The 12836-nt window shown below is 39.8% G+C and overlaps 1 protein-coding gene across 11 annotated transcripts in view; it reads left to right on the forward strand.

The window, feature by feature from the left end:
* Positions 1-12836, forward strand: part of wscd2 (WSC domain containing 2) — a 91288-nt gene that overhangs the window by 25275 nt on the left and 53177 nt on the right. For 6 of the 11 annotated variants that reach the window (XM_072709089.1, XM_023804370.2, XM_072709087.1 and 3 more), the window contains one exon: positions 5406-5543. The exons of the other annotated variants lie outside the window; for them this stretch is intronic. The gene's annotated coding sequence lies outside the window, so the exon portion shown is untranslated. The remainder of the gene's footprint in view (positions 1-5405; positions 5544-12836) is intronic. 11 annotated transcript variants of the gene reach the window in all.

A 12836-nucleotide genomic window follows, 5' to 3' on the forward strand; every position in this document is an offset into this window, starting at 1 on the left:
AAAGGATAGCCAACATGGATTTAGGAGAGGTAGATCCTGCTTAACGAATCTGCTTGAGTTCTTTGAGGAAGCTACAAGTGAAATTGATCACAAAAAGGCCTATGATGTGATTTACTTAGATTTCCAGAAAGCCTTTGATGTTGTCCCCCACAAACGGCTCTTGTTAAAGCTTAAAGCTGCAGGAATTTTAGGAACTGTGGCAGCTTGGATCAAAAACTGGCTAACTGATAGGAAGCAGCGAGTAGTTATTAGAGGCACTATGTCACAGTGGGCCTCCGTTTATAGTGGGGTACCGCAGGGTTCAATTTTAGGACCACTATTGTTCCTAATTTACATTAATGATATTGACACGAATACATACAGTAAACTGGTTAAATTTGCAGACGACACTAAGGTGGGCGGGGTAGCAGATACTAATCTAGCAGCAGAGAGGCTCCAACGGGATCTGGATTTAATTAGCGAATGGGCTGATACTTGGCAGATGAAATTTAACACAGATAAATGTAAGGTAATCCATGCAGGGAGCAGAAATATACAGTACAGATATTTTATGGGTTCCACTGAAATAAAGGTAGCTGATTACGAGAAAGATCTCGGTATGTATGTTGATGCTTCCATGTCCCACTCTCGCCAATGTGGGGAAGCAATAAAAAAGGCGAACAGAATGTTGGGTTATATCTCTAGATGTGTGGAGTTTAAGTCAAGGGAGGTGATGTTACACTTATATAATTCCTTGGTAAGACCCCACCTAGAATACTGTGTGCAGGTTTGGTCACCATACCTCAAGAAGGACATTGCTGCCTTAGAAAAGGTGCAACGAAGAGCTACGAGAATGATTCCTGGTCTTAGAGGAATGTCTTACGAGGAGAGGTTAGCGGAACTGAATCTGTTCAGCCTTGAGCAAAGGAGACTAAGGGGGGATATGATTCAGGTCTATAAGATTCTAACGGGTCTGGATGCCGTTCAGCCAAATGACTATTTCAATATTAGTCTAAATACTAGAACTCGTGGCCATAAGTGGAAATTAGCGGGAGAACATTTTAAAACAAATTTGAGGAAGCACTTCTTTACACAGCGTGTAGTCAGAGTATGGAATAGTCTTCCTGCTATTGTAGTGGAAGCTAAAACCATGGGTTCCTTTAAATCAGAGCTAGATAAGATTTTAACAACTCTGAGCTATTAGCTAAGTTCTCCCCAAACGAGCTTGATGGGCCGAATGGCCTCCTCTCGTTTGTAAATTTCTTATGTTCTTATGTTCTTATAAGATCCAAACTGGCTTTTTTGATATAAAGGCAATGGCACAGTAATGCGGCTTACAGTCTTTCTCAGGGCAGGAATTGAAGCAGAAGGCCCTTGAGCATCGCACAGCAGTCTGCTGGAGAGGTTTTCCCAGAAGTCAGGGCAGCTGGACTGTGACTGAGCTCTCGTCCAGGGGGGACAGTTGAGTTTCTGGGTTCACAGCTGAATTTCATCTGGCATCCAAGTGTGGCACTGGAGGAGATGGCGATCCATTATGAAGAGTCAGGTGCCCTATGAGAGTGAAACTCAGGACATTTTGGGCTTTGTGAACCCGTGGGATGTTATTTGTTGCACTTGAAGCCTGACAGTAAATTTGTACCTATTTTGCTCCTCTTTCCGGCTATTACATCCTATTATCTGCTGGCCCACCGCCCAGGCTGGATAGAATCCCACATACTGGCTCTTGATGAAACATGAAGACCATTCAAGGGCAGATAAATAGTTATCTTTAAATTATCGCGCAATGCATTGTGGAGTCGGGGGGTAAGATATGGATATTACTTTTTTGGGGGGAGTTCAGTTTAGTCAAAATCAAAATGAGTTCACAAATGCTCTTCTGCTCATCCAGTGGACTGACATGGCAAAAGGTGGGGGGGCGGGATAATTAATTGTTTGCAGGGCATTGTGGTATACCATCCATTCATCCTCTGTGCCTGCTTTTCCTATTCAGGGTTGCAGGGGGTCCAGAGCCTAAGGGCCAAAGGCAGGGGACCACGCAGGGTGGGACACCCACCCATTACAGGACACACTCATGTACAACTGCAGCCAATTTGGTAGCTCCAGGTCACCATAGCATGTTTTTGGACTCTGGTGAGAAACCAGAATACCCACATGGGGAGAACAGGCAAACTTATAGTGCCATTACAGAGATCTGAATCCTGGTCCCAGATGTGTGAGGCAATTGTTCTAACTACTGCAACAACTTAGTATATAATGCAACATCTGAACCCAGAACCAGCCAGGTAACATTTCCATAATGACAACATGGAAACTGGATGATGGCTTTCTTACTTGGTAATATATTTCTAATGCATTTTCCGAAGGTATATATATATATATATAAGGTATATATATACTATTTATTTTAACTCTAAAAGAGCTCTAAAAGCTGAAATTACTAATCTGCAGGATAGTAAGGGTCTTATAATTGAAAACGACATTGATATTGTAAATGAGTTCAATGATAGTTTTGCACGGGTATTCACTGTTGAGGACACTAGTAACTTACCAGTTCTTATTACAAATCCAGCATCGTCTATAACTAATATATATATAACTGAAGCTGATGTTTTGCAAAGCCTAGCTAAGCTCAAAATAAATAAATCACAGGGCCCTGATGGCATCTTACCTATAGTGTTAAAAGAGATGAGGGATATTTTTTGCCGACCCTTAACTTTACTGTTTCAAAAATCCTTATCTGAAGGTGTGGTGCCTTCTGATTGGAAGCATGCCAACATAACGCCCATTTTCAAAAAAGGGGATAGAAGTAATTTGTCAAACTATAGGCCAATCAGTCTAACTTGTATAACTGGTAAAGTTATGGAGGCTATAATCAAAGAGAAAATGGTAGATTACCTGGACTCAAATAACATTTTGAGGGATAGCCAGCATGGATTTAGGAGAGGTAGATCCTGTTTAACAAATCTGTTGGAGTTTTTTGAGGAAGCTACTCAGGAAGTTGATGATAAGAAGGCCTATGATGTCATCTATTTAGATTTCCAAAAGGCTTTTGATGTTGTTCCCCACAAGAGGCTCTCACTTAAACTCAAAGCGACAGGTATTTTAGGAACTGTAGCGACTTGGATTGATAACTGGTTAACGGATAGGAAGCAGCGAGTAGTTATAAGAGGCTCGATGTCACAGTGGGCCTGCGTTCATAGTGGGGTACCGCAGGGTTCAATTTTAGGACCACTTTTGTTCCTTATTTACATAAATGATATAGACACCAATATATACAGTAAACTGGTGAAATTTGCAGATGACACCAAGGTGGGTGGTGTAGCAGATACTGAACTAGCGGCTCAGCAGCTACAGCGGGATCTTAATTTAATTAGTGACTGGGCTGACACCTGGCTGATGAAATTTAACATAGACAAATGTAAGGTACTCCATGTAGGGAGCAGAAATATAAAGTACAGGTATTTTATGGGACCTACTGAAATAAAGGTAGCTGATTATGAGAAAGACCTTGGTGTGTATGTTGATGCTTCCATGTCTCATTCTCGCCAGTGCAGGGAAGCAATAAAAAAGGCCAATAGGATGTTGGGGTATATCTCCAGGTGTGTGGAGTTTAAGTCAAGGGAGGTAATGCTAAGATTATACAATTCCTTGGTGAGACCTCACCTAGAATATTGTGTACAGGTTTGGTCACCATAACTTAAAAAGGACATAGCGGCCTTAGAAAAGGTGCAGCGTAGGGCCACAAGAATGATTCCTGGTCTTAGAGGAATGTCATACGAGGAAAGGTTATTTGAGCTAAATCTGTTCAGCCTCAAGCAAAGGAGACTGAGGGGGGACATGATCCAGGTCTATAAGATTCTAACAGGTTTGGATGCTGTTCAACCGAATAGTTACTTCAGCATTAGTTCAAATACAAGAACTCGTGGCCATAGGTGGAAATTAGCGGGAGAACATTTCAAACTGGATTTAAGGAAGCACTTCTTTACACAGCGTGTAGTCAGAGTATGGAATAGTCTTCCTGATAACGTAGTGCAAGCTGAATCCTTGGGTTCCTTTAAATCAGAGCTAGATAAGATTTTGACAACTCTGAGCTATTAGTTAAGTTCTCCCCAAGCGAGCTCGATGGGCCGAATGGCCTCCTCTCGTTTGTATATTTCTTATGTTCTTATGTTCTTATATAGAATCCAATAAGCTGCTCAGTGAGAATAAACTGCTTTTTAATAGCTCTAAAACAGAAAAGCTTCTAAAAATCTGGGTATCTGTTCGCAAGAAGTTTCCATGGAGCTGACAGACAGAGTAATAAGCATTCTCTTGTGTAATCCTTCTGTGCATTAACCTGGCTTGACTGGGCCTGTGAGGCATCTTAGTCCCACCTGGTCAACCATACTGGAGTCTCCATGGTTCTATACAGCCGGCTGTGAGCATGCAAAAGGGCTTTCCCTAGGCGGGGGCGGGGGCAGGACAGAGAGTTGGACATCTGCTGATCTACTGTGAGCTTATTGCTAGATGGGCTGGGGTGGGGCATAGTGCATCATTTGTTACTCAGGCCTTTGGTTCTGTTTTAACTTAATTTATTTTATTTTTTGTGTAATGCCCAATGTCTCTGCTATTATTATATAATTATATATTATTATGTACTATATTATGCACTTTACTTTATTGGTGTGTTATTTTGATGTAGAGCATGTTGGTGTAACATATGTTGTTTATAAATGTGCTATATAAATAAAAATGTCTTGACTTGGCCGTGTGGGATGACTGCATGCAGGAATTTCAGTTTAACATTCGGCTCAGCTTTTAAATGACCTACCCAGTGTGGGTGGCAGTTCCCATTTTTAATAACTGGTTTCAGGCACTGGGGGGGGGGGGGGAGTGGGTGATGAGTTAATGATAAGTGTCCCTATTTTACTCGAAAGATAATAGTACAGTGGAGGTTAAATACCCATTTTGACATTGAAGTTCAGCAGCAGATTCTTCCCAGCTGCTGCTCTCCTGCTCTGCCGTTCATGCCCCCCGAACCCATTTTATACTTTGACTTGTTTGAGCTGCTTGTATTTGAACTGAGGTGTTTTTAAATAAACATGAGGAAGCACTGTGAGCCACAGAGATAGCATCTGGGGCATTTTCTACAAGTTTGGCTGATAAATTATGACTGAATCATGATCCTTTCATCGAATGGGGGACTTTCAGTCTGACTGTTCTCATACGGGCCTGTGTTGAAAGTGCAGTACATATGCCTCCTGCTCATTTACTGAGACGACAGAGCCTGGGCAGGGCAGTTGGAAGCTGCATGTATTTGTAACAGTTACCCGACTCCTAGTGGCATAAAAATACCTGGTTTCCCATAACCCCCTCCCCCCCAATCACTGTGTGATAATACAACAATTCATGAATCTTCTAACTGCTTATTCTGGAACTTTTTGCAGGCAGCACAAGGCACACCCCGGATGGGATGCCAGTCCATCAGTGGGCACACAATAAAATTTATAGATGCCAACTAGTCACCTGCATGATAAGGGGATACATACAACCTACAGCCTCAGAGAAGGCAGCCTGGAGATGAGGTGAAGCCACACAAGCCTTACTTAATGTATTAATTAATGAAAAACTAAGTGGTAGTTAGTAACTGATCCCATGTTCATTCATCATTAATCAGTCATAATGATTCATGTATTTCATGCAGTTACTATATTTATTCACGATTTCTACTCGTGTCCCCTGAGAGAAAGTGTTACCCATTTGTCTTATTATTACAACTAGGGATGTTAACCGATGACCGTTTGACCGGTGGTTGACCGTATCAACGTTAACCGGTCAAAGTTGTCGGTAGTCGGTTAAAAAAAAAAGTGATATCTAAATTAGGCTATTATAGACAGTGGACTATACGCTACTACAGTTAGCCATCTCATTCCTCATCTTTTTGTGTTAAGTGAACAAATTATCCCTCACACTCAATTTTTCATAACTCGCCTGTTTGTACTTAATAAACCAATAAAAACATTTGGCGCGAGGTCACAGCGTTTGGGTTCGCGCGCTCACAAGGTTTGCGAAAAGGAAAGGCAACAGGCTAAAACACTCGAGGTTAGAGCCAGGGCAGACGACAGGATGAAGCGTGCAAAGAAAAGTAGTGTGTGGGACCATTTCTACCTCAACTAAAGCGGCGTCTCTTCGGAGCTGTCATTTTCTTAAATGAGCCGTGGCAATGTTTCAAATGAGCTTCTAACCTAGACAAACGCCTTTATTTTCAAAGCGATCACCTTGTACCCAAACCATTTGAAACTAAGGAGCCATTTGTCCTACGATTACATACAACAAGCTCTTCGGCGCCGCGTTTGCGGGACTCATGTTTCGCGCTGTAGGGGATTTTAAAAAAGTGACGTGAGTGGCAGTGTGTGTGTGTGTGTGCGGGAGGCAGAGCGGCAGAGAGATGCGACAGAGTTGCGAAATTGCAGAAATGGCTGTTATTTCAAATAGCGTACCATATTTTAAACTAATCGGTTAACCGGTTTCAACCGGCTACTGAGGCTCGGTGGTCGGTCAAGAAATTTTTTAGTTTTCGCCATCCCTAGTTACAATGTAGGGTGGGGGGCATGCTGAAAAACCCTGGCGTGGTGCAGTTTTTTGGAATTGAAAGGAAAATTTTGAAAAAGTTTGAAGTTATTAAGATCATTGACTGAAAACTCCAACAAAGAAATTTCTTGTAGTACAGAAGTGGGGTTTGCTGCTCAACTGATCTAACAGTGGTTCTGAGGTCTGGGGTTAGACAGCTTTACAATGAATTACATTTTTTAGATAATATACCAGGATAGTGTGAATTGTGGTCATCTATGCATTTGGTCTCATGAGATCTGTCACAAAATATGCACTTCTGAGCCGAAGATGTACATTTGTTCATTGTGGATGTATGACAGTAATTCAGCAGCCGTCTTAGATTCGACCATAACTGCTTTACATTGCAAGGTCACATTTACCCTGTAGCCAGCACAGGGAACAACCCAAAACGTAGGGCAGGCCATGAAACACACACATACACACACACACACACATGTAGGATATACATCTTCTTATGGGGACCGCTCATTCATTTCAATGGGAAAAATGCTAATGCTAACTATGACAACCTTAACCCCTACCCTGCCCTAACCATAATTAACCTAACAAAATTTTAGCATTTTTAGTTTTTTCATAGCAGTCACCGATTTTTATAAAATAACTCAATTTTTTTTCCCCATAAGGGAAAAAAAACTGATATTTATCACGTTATGGGGACATTATGTCCCCATAAGGATAGGTAAACCTGGTCGCACGCACAAACACACACACACACACACACACACATATTTATATACATATCTTTGTGAGGACCATCCATTCATTTCTATGGGGGGAAACCCAAATTCAAAACAGTGACAACCATAACTCCTACCCAGCCCGAACCTTAACCACAAATAACAAAACAAAATACAAAAATTTTTAGTTTTGGTTGCAGCCACGGATTTTTATAAAATTGAATTTCCCCTTGTAGAGACTGAACAAATGGTCCCCACAACATCAAAACAACAGGTTTTTATCACATTGTGGGGACACTAGGTGCCCACAATGTAATATATACATAACACAAACACACTCACACATAAACTAAATTTGGAGAGAGAAACTTAAATCAAATCTTTCGGGTGAGGGAAGAAGCCCAGATGAAGATGGGGACAACCTGCAAACTCAGGGTTACGTGGAGCGTCAGAGAAGTCAGAGAACTTATTTCAACTGGAAATTTCTGCATGCATAGTTGTGCAATGTTTTGTTTTGCCACAACTGTAAAGCACATGATTTATAATCACGGTGTGCGGCCAATATGCTGCCTCCTCCAGCTCTGATGTCACTTTACAACTCAACAGTTACATTTTTCTTTTTTAATGAAAATCAGCAATGAATGATGATAAATGAATAAACACTATGTGGTTTATGGTTCTGTAATAGGACAAAACCCAATATCTTGCAATAATTTTTAAAATAATTTTTTTCACATTCATAACGAAATTAGGACAAAACTTAAGCAACTTAGAAACATAATGCTTAGAGATTGACGGATAGATTGAAATAGTGATAGTGGGAGGAAAAGAGCGATAGTAGCAGAAATAGCAAGTTTGGGAGAACAAGATGTCCTTCAGTGGTCAGTTCCTCTTTCTGGCTGCACATCAGCTTTTGTTGTGCTGAGCTTCCTTTGTACAGTAGGAGCAGTGCCAGCTGAGCTCTGTGGGGCTTTGGGTGCCCATGGGCCATCGCTGGTTTGTGGTAGTTGGGTGCCCCCCCAATCCTGCTCTCTCACCAGGCACTGTTGCCCATTGCTGCTTCAAATGCAGCTATTTAAGAAGTCATCCTACCGTGTTGAAATTTCCGACTGTAGCCAAATCAATATGTATCGAAATTTTTTACTTTTTTCTGCTGTCTGAAGATGCTACCAACTGTGTTTTATTGCATCCACACTTTGTAAACCATAAATCAATAGTTAGCATATTCTGATAGTGTGAGAAACGTGGGAGAAAAACTATAGGTGATGTATGTGATTGTGCCTGTGACCATTTGTCACACATTGTGGACCATAGCATACAGTACTTGTGCATTGTTCTGGCATAATGTTTTTTCATAACACATTGAGCCTAAACATAGGTCTGTCTGTCTTAAACAGCCTCAAGTTGACTTCATACAATGTAATTAAAAAAATAACAAATTAAATGAATGGAGAATAGACTGCAGCAGATATAGTATCATACCCACTAATTCATGCTGTGAATGACAATTAAACTGTAACTGGGACATGCACAATAGGACGACTGGATAGATGGCATGAAATGATAGAAAAACTGCCATCCGCTACCCCTGTCTGTACACCAAATCAACCTCCAACATTGTTAGCTTTTAAGAAACTTTTTAACTGGGAAATGCTGATATAGGTTATTAAATCAATAATAAAGCATATTGTTGTTGTTTCCTTGGTTTGTGTAATCTCTAGAAGTTGAAGTAGAAGAATTTCAACTGGAAATTTCTGCATGCATAGTTGTGCAATGTTTTGTTTTGCCACAACTGTAAAGCACATGATTTATAATCACGGTGTCCAAGAGATAAGTTTCCCTCGTGTTAAATATCAAGAATTGATACTGAAAAAAGAGAAGTGAAGTGTGTAAATATTTTGTGATGAGCATCATGGAGGTGGGTGGAAATGACATCAAAAGCATTTTCCATTGGACTAAAAAAGTGACAGGGTCAAATTGTCTGAAATCTCAGCCCAAAACAGTACAGGCTTTGGACATCCATATATATGTGATGTGTCGGCTGTACGTGTAATATAAATTTTACAGTGTAATAAATCACAAAATCGACACAAAATTGCTTCTTTAAATACTTTTCAATCAGTTAAACAGCTCATGCTGAAAAAGGATTGGCTGTGACAGATGGTTTCTCATATATAATCCTGGGGAGATGTATGTGTGATAAAAAATGTAAGGGGAAAGAAACTCATTGTTCACTGCCTGGGCCTCTTCCTGTCCAGTCAATGCAGAAAGCTGAGTCTTTGTTCAGAATCATAAATGCTGAGGTTTATTAAGCAGACAAGAGTAATATGGGATTTTCAACAGAAGTCTCACGTGAAAATATTTAATGTTGTCTCAGGTGGTTTGAACCTAAGCAATCTGTTTACATATTTATACACTTGGAGTAATTTACTGTATATCACACACCTTGCCAAAGTGTACTACCAGATCTCTGCTAGGAAATGAAGAATGCTGAGGCTGATGATGATACATTTGTATAGAATTAATAAACAAGCATTTATTTATAAATAATAAAAAAAAATATATATAATAAATTATATATCTATAATAAAAAGTATGTATGTATGTGTGTATATATATATATATATATAAAATAAAAAAGTAAGTAAGATAGGAGTTTTTTTGATTTGGTAAGAAAATATTAGTAGCCTCCCTGTCTTCCTGTGACCAAGAAGACTTTTTTCACAAGTGATTGTTCGTAATCTTAACTTCTAGTAGTGTTGTAGTTCTCGAGACCGGTCTCAAGACCAATTTTTGTGGTCTCGGTCTTGTCTTGGTCTCGACTCTATTTGGTCTCGGTCTTGTCTTGGTCTCGGACATAGCGGTCTCGATGGGATGGGGAAAAAAAGAGAAAACTGCACATCCTCACAGAACAGTATCATTATTTATTACGCGCCTCAATTCAAATGCAACCAGTCAGATGCATCCATTTCAAAAATGTTACATTTTATACATTTTCTTCACGGACACTGCCAGTGCTTCACAGTCCACACACATCATACACATCATATCATACATCGGCAAAGAAATTTCCGAAAATGTCCGCGAAGTCTATAGCATAGTTATAATCCAAATAAATTAGGTATTTTATATTGATTATAAAGCACGGTCTTGGTGGTGCAAGTCAATCTGGAGGCTCATTCTCTCCATTCTCTTCAATTCAAAGCAAAGGATCATTACATAGCTGTATTCATAGCTTACCCGAGGCCTCTGTCCCTGGTATAAGAGACTTAATATGAACATCTTTCTGGTACGTCCCATCTCTTTCCCTTGACGAGGTCTGATAAAATGGTTATAGGAGAGGATTGCTGAGAATATTATTTTCCATCAGGTCTCGTAACTATGACAAATCTGGGAGATTTTAAATGAGAGACATATGGACATATGGACAATATAATTGAAAAGATAACATGAATTTGATTTAACGAGTAATGACACTTTACAACAATACCTTTTTTCTCTACAGTTGATCTGGGTAATGTGATGTCGATTCTAGCCCTAGTCTGTTTTCGGTCTTGGTCATGGTCTCGACCAGTCTTGGTCTTGGTCTCGCCTTAGTGGTCTTGGTCTTGGACTTGGTCTTGGTACCGTCAAGTCTCGGCAGTGTCTTGGTCTTGATACCCTCCGGTCTCGGCAATGTCTTGGTCTCGGTTTAGGCAGTCTTGACTACAACACTAACTTCTAGTTATATTTGTCCAGTGCATTTGAGGTCATACCTTATGGATTAAAGTAACTGTTCCACTGGGAGGTTTCTGCACTTACTGTAGAAGTGACCTGCAAACTGTGCTGATAACTTGGTTGCTCAACACTGTCCAGTTCATATTAAAAAACAGACATTTTAAATGTGTTTGTGTAGGGAATTTGTTTCTGTTCGAGAGGCTCCTGTGATTCTTACCTGCAGTTCTTCATGGTGTATTTTCTTGGTGATTTCTTAGTGTGTTATTTTCTGGCTTTCAAAATTCTTTAAAAATCCAGCCTTAGTCTTACCCTCTGGGCAGTGCGGTCGAAGCCCATGTGGCATCCTAAGTGAACCTTGCTGCTGGTATTTTTCTGATTTGATTTACACAGCTCTCCTACATATTGACTGGCACCAGACCGGGTGCATCCACACACCTGGCCTCTCAGGGTCTGTAAAGGGTCATTTAAACAGTGAAGTTGATGATTGGGCAATATGAAATCCATTTTAGTTTTTCTCAAAATCCATTTTATTTTTTTTTACAAATTCAATTTTGTTTTTGAATATATTTTGATGTATTTTGGATTTAAGATTTGGTGAGCTGCCAGACCAAAAAAATTTGATAAAAGTGTCATAGTTTTCAGAGAATGACGTGTTGCACTGTCTCTATTGCTTGTATCCACTTTTGTTTTCTTAAAGGCTCATTTTTTCAGTTTGGCAGCGTATAAAAACTTAGTTCTGTGTTCTTTGTCTTGGTAGTAGTGCATCCTGCCATACAGCTGCTTTTAGACATGTTTCAATTTGTTGTCAGCACCCATAGTTACGAATCAAAAATATTTTTAGTGATATTCTGCATTTATAAGTAAATACCATTGTCAGTAAATACCATTGTCACTCGATTACATGATTCAGTCTGCATTTTCTGTATCACTGAAATCATAAGGGCCCTAATTTTACCAAAGGGTTTGTGTTGCCCAATAATGAATTCACTTTTGCTTGTCAGTAAGACTGGAATTTGGTATGCTCCAAATCGTTTATAAAAGTGATGATCACAGGAATTATCTAGTTAGAATCAGTAGCCATCGTACTAACTACTTAATCTAAAGATATGGCATCCAAATGCCATTAAACTTATAAAAAAGATTAATCTTATTTATAGAAATATTGAAGAATGTCTGAATCCCATGAAGCCTCTGAAAAACATTTCCCTAATGAAATGAGTACAGGAAGGAGACTTTAGCGATGGGCAACAATCCTACTTGAGCCTCACCTCAGGAAGAATACAGATAAGTATTTTATGGTTGCCAACTCTTACTCATCTGACGTGACACCCTTTCAGACTCACAATCATGCAAGAAATCTTACAGAAAAAATATATTATTCCATTATTAACCTAAAATCACTTACATTAATAGCGTATGGGTAGTTTGCAAACCCTACAGACTATTTATAAGGTAATAAAATTGTTACATATATGCAAAATTGTTACATATAGCATATGTAAGTTGGCAACCCTGAGTATAGACCAAGGCAGCAAAGAATTATGGGTCATCCTCAACTTGGGCCTACTAGGCGTTCTCCTGACCAACCTCTTACATCAGCACACACTGGGATTTTAATCTCAGTCCAAAGTGCCCATGTGCCCTTGGTTCTGCTTTTTTAATGGGTCTGTTTTAGATACTGCTGGGATCAGCTTTCAAAAAAGGCCATTCTGCCAGTTTGTTTCTAGCTTAAATGTTTTAAAATTATTACAGTACTTTTTTTCTTGGCAGTGAATGTTTTAAGAAAGTAAATGTCAGGGTGCGGGGCAAGCGAGCTGGAAAGCAGGGGAGAGGAGCCAGTAGGTAGGGTAA

Source organism: Paramormyrops kingsleyae, chromosome 2 (assembly GCF_048594095.1).
Source record: "Paramormyrops kingsleyae isolate MSU_618 chromosome 2, PKINGS_0.4, whole genome shotgun sequence".
Taxonomy (NCBI): domain Eukaryota; kingdom Metazoa; phylum Chordata; class Actinopteri; order Osteoglossiformes; family Mormyridae; genus Paramormyrops; species Paramormyrops kingsleyae.